Below are 8,108 nucleotides of genomic sequence, written 5' to 3'. Positions count from 1 at the left end.
CAAGTCGTCTTCTCCGTTTTTAGTGTATCTCTGTGGCAGAATTACAGCACCACATGCTGGTCTGGCATGCATACTACATCGTTTTGTGTCGGTTTCGTGGTTACGTGTGGACGCAGATATTTCTTGAGATGAGGAGGAAAAAAAATCAGATAGGGAAAGCTCTAGCTTCGTGTGGACGTAGCCTAAGGCTCATGAATAAGGCTCTAGCGCACATGAGTGGCAGGTTCACAAAATCATTGAAGAGAGAATCGTGATACATCAGAGAACTTTTTTTTTTTCTCCACAGACCCATTTTTTATACTAGAAAATGGTGTATATTAGTGCATAAGTATGTCAATTAGGGCACATGTTAAGAGATTCTGGTCTGTGGTGAAACAAGAATCACGCAGTGCCTGCAGATTTGTTTGCTGTGCATTAATGCTTCGACTCTTCCATTTCATGTTGGATTTAGAGGGTTTGACTGAGGAGGCCACTGGAGTACAATGGACTAGTTGTCATGTTCATGAAACCAGCCTGAGATGATGTGTGGTGTGGGATGTTATGCTGCTGGAAGTAACCATTACAAGATGCCTTATGTAACCATAAAGGGATGCACATGGTCATTTAATGATGTTCATTTGGTATCAGGGGAATAATGTGCGACAAGGAAATATTCTAAATACCATTACACCTTGACGACCAGCCTGAACCGTTGACACAAGGCATGATGAATCCATAGATTCGTGTTATTTACACCCAATTGTGATCCTACTATCTGCTTGGCATTTTTACAATCTTCTACTCTCTGGTTTTAGCGATCTTGTGCTCAGTTTAGTTTCCTCTTCTGAGTTGAGTAGAAACCGATGTGTTCTTCTGCTGCTGTAGCTCATCAACTGTTATAAGAGTTATTTCAGTTATCCTCTCTCTCTCTTCCTGTCAGCTTTAACCAGTCTGGCCATCCTCATCTGGCGTTTCTCACTAACAAGGTGTTTTCACCCACAGAACTGCCGCTCCCGGAATGTTTGTTGTCTTTCACACCATTTTCTGTAAACTGTAGAGACCGTTGAAAGTGAAAATCCCAGGAGATCAGCGATTTCTTTCACATTCTCATGTTCGGTTTGAACAGCAACTACAGCCATGTCTGCAGGCTGTCATGCATGGCAAGGTTTCCATATGATTGGCTCATTAAAGTTTTAAAACAACCCTCTCCCTATCGAGGGCCATTCAGGTACACACATAATTATTTGTGGGCCATATAATTCAAAGCATTCATGAAACAGTTACTTTATATTTAATGTGATGGCTCAAACTGCTTCCTTTTTTAAAACTCTATTCCAAAAACTAGGCATAGTTTGTGTATTACATCAATCAAACCCCTACATTTTACATTCACCTTCCTTTTCTTTCATTTCTTGGCAGTAGCTATTTTAATTTTGGGGATAAATTTTGTGCACATTTGAAAAAAATAAAATGAGGGAAAAATTAATAATTATTATATTTGCTTTCTTTAATGACACTAAACTGATGATTTTCACTCAACATTGCATCATGGGCAAGGTCAAACAGTCATTTTCCATCCCAGCTTTATGTCCACTGATTGTGTAGAAAATTCAATGTAAACATTTGGTTACACTTTATTTTAAGGTGTCCTTGTTAAAGTATAATTATAGATATGCGTACTTACTGAGTAATATTAATTAACTACATGTACTTACTATATGGTTAGGGTTAGGATTTGGGTTTGGCTTAGGGTTACTTGCATGTAATTATGCATAATTACATGCAAGTAACCCTAAGCCAAACCCAAATCCTAACCCTAACCATATAGTAAGTACATGTAACATGTATAACAAGGACACCTTAAAATAAAGTGTTACCAAACATTTTGTCCATATATAAAATTTGTCAAATAATACACATTTGAAATCAAAATAGGAATTATCAGGTGACAAGGCTCTCTGTAAATGTACGAAACATTTCTCTCAGACAAGTATGCACAGTTATCTAGTTTAGCCATTTCTGTCATTACAACTCTCTGAGAATTTAGCATGGTGATAGACATGGCAATTTTAATGTGTTTGGTCTTAAGGCGGGCATACACGGTGCGATTCTGAAGGTCGGAACGTCGTGAGCTCTGGCACATGTCACGATTGAGTTTATCCGAAAATCGTACGGAGGCAGTCACACACGACACGAATTTACTACGATTTTACAAACTCTGACGTAAGCATTACGTTTCGCGCCATTCATAAAAATATGGATTCTGAGGACGAAATAGTTTTCTTTGTGGCAGGCGGCTTGTGACGTCCAAAAAAAAAAAAAAAAAAAAACGAAGACAAAGGACATGGCAAAGAGAATGGCTGAAAAGCAGAGAAAAGCATGGACTTTATATTCATCATAAAGAACTCGAGGTAGTAGGCCATTTCTGAATTTCTGCTCGTTTTGCTGGAAATACAACAGGCATATTCATTCATAAAGCTGAACAGCAAATTTGGCACATTCGGAATAACAAATAAAAAATAGAACTGTATAATTAAACTAAAATTATTATAGACTATATGGTTTTTGTCATCTTCTGATTGGTCAACTTCAGATGGATCGCCAAATCGTCTCGTTCAACCGCACATACGCCACGAATTTAAACTGACAGCATCCGATTTTTTTTGACATGCTTGAAAATTATCGGGAGGACGGGAGGTGCTGGTAACGTCTCGGATCGGCCCGTAATTCTTCGCACACGGTACAAGCCGTGACCATGCGAGCATCTGCAATTTTCTCCCGAGAGAAAAAAATCGGCTGCGAGCTCGTACGACAGCAAAAATCGCACCGTGTACGCCCACCTTTAGCTAAATAGATCTTCAATGCTGCTACAGCAGAGCAAGTACAGAGACTTGCTATTGCCAATACATCCACAGACATGCTGCTGTGAGCGTGTAGGAAATACTGATGCATCACATATAACATATATGAAATAACCCCCCAACAAAGCAGGAGACACAAGAAATGGACAATACAGCCAATATATGAATGCTGCTGAGTGTAAGATAATAAACTGCTGCATCAGCGGACATACATATGCATATATCCACACACATAGAAATAATGAAAATGGGCCAGGATAGAACAAAACACCCCCCAAACAAGCAGATCTATCACCAAGACATATGTACTGCTGCTGCTGCTCCAAAGAGCCATGCGAACCGCATATATTACTAGCTGTGTGTGCCTGGGATACCGTGCCAACCAGCTTAACTCAGAGCACGCACTGTGCAGTTAACAATAGATATACATTGCGAATTGATGAGATAAGAAACCCCAGCAACCACCTGAAGCAAAATATATCGTAATTTAAAGTCAATTAATAATTTGTCATTGACAACTTTTATACTCTTATTTGTATAGTAAGCCATTAGTCATCAGACGCACATTCAGCACATTTAATGAAAACATCGACCTTAGAAATTTATAAATGAACGTGACATTGTGTCACGTTGCATACACACGAGGAACGAGGAGACGCTGGAGAATACGTTTAACAGGACTTTATTACCACCAAGGAACCAAGGGAGACGAACTCAGGAAGACGTTTACACGAAGACGTTCACAGCGGACAGAGAACTTGGGACTGGGAACACTTTTTATACACACACGAGGAGGAGGGGATGACGAGACACACCTGGGATCCATGAACCATCATGGGGAACACCTGGGACAAATTAAACATGGGAAAGGAACACCTGGGGAGCAAGACACAGACAAAACATGGAACAGAGTCTGACACATTGAGGTTACGCAGCTAAATATGGTGAACACCAGTTAAAGTGTATACAAATGTGAATGCTTATTTCATTTAAACCTGTTCTTATGTCTGTAACTTGTCGGCGTGTCCACACAGAAATTATATACGCTAGACTCTTTTGTGGCTGCAACAAACACATTTGCATAACTTTCGTTCCTGCATATGAATGCAAAACTGTTAAACATGACACATAGTTTAAAACATGTTTATGGTTGCTCATTTAGAAATTAATAAGACAGACCACGCAATATGTTGATTTCAGATGCTTTCTGAAGCATGCTGCAACTGCTACAGCAAGCACTAGCCGAGTATTTCAATGTTGATCAGCAAGCTCTTTGGCTGCTGATACAAAAATAAAACAAATCAGCTGCGCCATATGAATAATGATGTGATTATATCAGATTGAGTTAGAACTATCGGCCTGCGCCATCTAGAGTTTCATGACAGAACACTGTATTTAGTTAAGCCAATAATCTCAAAAACTCTAATTCTAGCTTCATGCATTCTTTTTTTTCATCATTTGAACAAAAAGCTGAGAAAATTGTTTTTGTCAAAGACTACATCCAGATTGGATTCAGAACGATGATCAAAACATAGATGGAGTAGATTGCTTCATCAATACCCCAAAGCTTCACAGTCCTAAATAGGCTTGGGTATTGTTTGGGTTTTTTACGATAACGGTGCCAAATCAATACTTTTAAAATGGAACCGTGCCTAAACAGTGCCTGAACCGATAAATAAAAAAAAGTCACAAATCAATGGTGGATGACATTAAAGTAGGGATGCACAATTGGGGAATAAATCTAATTGCGATTTTCTTGGTTAAAACTGCGATTTGCGATTATAAAATGTGATTTTTAAAACAAATGAACAAAAAACAAAAATTCTGTTCATTTAAGAAAAACGTGGATTAGATATGTTTCATTTCAACTTTTTCTTCTTTCCTATTTTTACCCCAAATAGGAAAGAATAAGCATTACTGAGTGCTAGTACATATACTGTCTGTTTCATTCATACTCGTAGCCAGAGAGCGCCCTCACGCAGAAACTCCAGATATGCATCACAGAAGTAATAAAACTCATGACGTTCCAGGAAATGCTTAATATGGAGAAAGGCATCCAGCTATGGCTGTAGCTGAGTAAAAAGAAGATAGAAACCTATCTGTTTTACTTTGCATGATTTGTGGTGAACAAACATTCTTTGTAATAAAGTAAATTGCATAATAAGTGATTGTATTTTTTCCATGTATTGACATCAATGTTTACATGTTTACGTCAAAATCTTTCTTCTCAAAAGTTGTCAAAAACTGTGATGCATATCATGCGAAACTGCAGTATCTCTATGGCTGTTTAGACTTAAGGGTTTCGTTGATTTGATCTTCTCTGGAGCTTGAAGGATCCCTGCAGCTGTGTCCATGTCAGCACGAGCTTTGCTGTTGTGCGTCAAATGTGATGTGTGTGAATCTGGGAGAGATCTCTGGAGACCCTCAGGTCATGTGATTCTTCCTGTGCTGGTCTGGTGCTGATCTGCCTCTCCCTCCGTCTCTATCTCCTCTAAGGTCTTGTTCCCACAGTACACTCCTTTCTTGCTTCAGGACATAGCGCAATGTAAGCAGCTGCTGTGGATCCATCTGATATCAGAAGACATCCGATTATTTTCCTTCTTCTGTGTCCAAACTTCCATGTTTTTTTTTCTTTTTATCTGGAGACTGTAATGTACTAAGGGAACCACTCACATACTTACTCACCTGGTTCTTGTCCCCCTGTGAACCACACAGAGAGGAAAGCCCACCAACCTTGAACTCAGCTCTACTCGTTTAGCCCCTGAACCCAGGCCTGGCTGGTGCGTTTGCTCAGTTTCTTCCCACATCTCTTCAAACCCACATCTGGCAGAGTTTAGGTGTGACAAGGTCCGTTGAGCTTTCAGCTTATTGAATTCTATGGTTTCCTTCTGCACTTAAAGTCTCTATTTTGTGAGTGTGTGTGTAATTGAGAAAAAGTGAAGTTAAAAGGGGAAATGCATGGTCTAGTCTGTAAAGATAATTACCAAACCAAACACATTTCAGATGTGTTGGTCATGGAACACCTATTAGCTGTTTTTCTTCGTTCACAATCTGATGTTTCAGACTGCCTTGTATGTTTTTCGGTATGGAAAACTGATTGTGCGCACAGTGCATCTTGTACCCTGAGATGTACAGGCAACAAACAAACACAAAGGAAGTGTTGTCTCCATGCATTCAGCTCATCTACCCCATTCAGAGAAGTGGGCCATGCACTCTTAAAAATAAAGGTGCTTCAAAAGGTTCTTCAAGCGATGCCATAGAAGAACCATTTTTGGTTCCACAAAGAACCATTCAGTCAAAGGTTCTTTAAAGAACCATCTCTTTCTTACCTTTTTGTAATCTGAAGAACCTTTTTTCACCACATAGAACCTTTTTTGAAACAGAAAGGTTCTTCAGATATTAAAGGTTCTTTATGGAACCATTTAGACAAAAAGGTTCTTCTATGGTATCGTGAAGCACCTTTATTTTTAAGAGTGTGCTTGGCAGGAACCACAGCAATTAGAGATACAGAAAACCTACAACACTGCAACAGTACTTGTTGCAACAAAACCACCTGCTCATTTCACTTTCACTACACACTCCTCTACTGTCTGCGCTTTGAGAGTGGTCCTAAAACAGTAAATTGACTTCACTAAGGCTGACCAATTCTGGCTTAGCAACTGTTGACATCTGCCGTATTATAAGACAAGCTTTTGCTCTTGTTTAACGAAATAGAAAAACGGAATCGATCTGAATGAAACGATCTAGGAATACCAACATAGTCTCATTGGAAAAACCTATATTTTTGCAAAACTCCAAAAATAAACCTATACATACAATTCACTGCAGAAATGAACACTAAAGGCAGTAAAACACAGACTACTTTTATTCCTTTTCACACAACTTATGATTACAGGGGCATTTTATCAATTAGTAATGACTTATTTTCAAGTGGTTCCTTGTACTATACTACGTTATGACCTCAAAACACTTTTACACTCATCAAAATGTAAACTAATACATTTTGATGTTCGTATCACATAACCAGTGGCATACATGATTTTTCTAATGTCGTAAGCTTGCTCAGTATCACACCTGGTACAGCATTGCGATGTGAAGAGCTCTGCTAGGAGTCCTGTAAAACATGAATAACAAAATTTAATAAAAGAGCTCAAAGACCTGTAGAAACAAGCTAAAACAGCATGGTTGCATTTTTATCTCAAGTTTGTTTTTGTTAACACTATTGATCTTATTAGAATCTTATTTCTATCGATTACATTATTTTCAAATGCAGTAGAGCACTAACCTTTTAGCACAAGATGTTTCATTTCTGAACTGTAACAATAAAACATTGCCAGATTCATATTGATCTGTTTTGGATGAAACTGAACACACTTTTAGCGCCACTCACAGAAACGTACAGAACACAATGTAATAGCATTTTGAAGAAATGTTGCCACAGGCACGTTTTTCCAATGAGCCTGGGTTTAAAAAATACACAGATAGGTCACAAGTTTAATATTTTAAAGACTTGCTAAAACACCAAATGAAAAAGCTTTGCAATGTCACAATTCAGTCTAGCCCACATACGAATAATGTCAATCAAGTTATACCGTTTTATGAGCATGTTTTACTGACAATCACACTGTTCACGAATCTCTCATTAATTTGTAAAGGACATCCCAAGAGGTCTAATGCATTAAAAGCACAAATAAGACAGGACCTTGCTTTCTTTTTCTTGTCTCTCTTCCCCATCCTTCTAGCTCTTCATTGAAGGTGGACTATCTGACTGGCCGTTCGACTGAAATCAGAGATGCCTGTGTCAGTGCCCGCCTTGGCCTCAGAACAGCTCCAGAAAGCACACACAAGGGGGATTTCCAAAGACAGGAACTCTCACTTAGGAGGTATTAAGCTGTCCCGCATAAAGAAGTTAATGGTGGGGCAGCTGGTGCCATAACGTTAGCTTCCATTGAGCTCAAAAGACAACATAAGATAAGCGGTAGATTAGCTCTCACCCACACACGGGCAGTCCGTACCAGTTACCACACATGCCCTCTGTGCCTAACTAAACACTTAGAGCCTAAGATAAATAGAGAGCATGGGAAAAGTGGTCAGCTTTTATGGACATACCAATCTGAGATTTTGTAGTGGCCAGCTTTTTTAGGTTTTAAGGTCATTTTTAAGAAGCTAAATCTCATCTTGCCCTCTTCTTTCTGTTTTTTTTTTTTTTTCAATTAATTCCTAACACACACATACACATACCTGCATACATGCATTTATATATGACTA

This window comes from Sinocyclocheilus anshuiensis, unplaced genomic scaffold, assembly GCF_001515605.1.
Source record: "Sinocyclocheilus anshuiensis isolate Anshui unplaced genomic scaffold, SAMN03320099.WGS_v1.1 scaffold181, whole genome shotgun sequence".
Lineage (NCBI taxonomy): Eukaryota > Metazoa > Chordata > Actinopteri > Cypriniformes > Cyprinidae > Sinocyclocheilus > Sinocyclocheilus anshuiensis.
The sequence above is the reverse complement of the archived record's forward strand: the minus strand, read 5'-3'. Positions refer to the sequence as shown.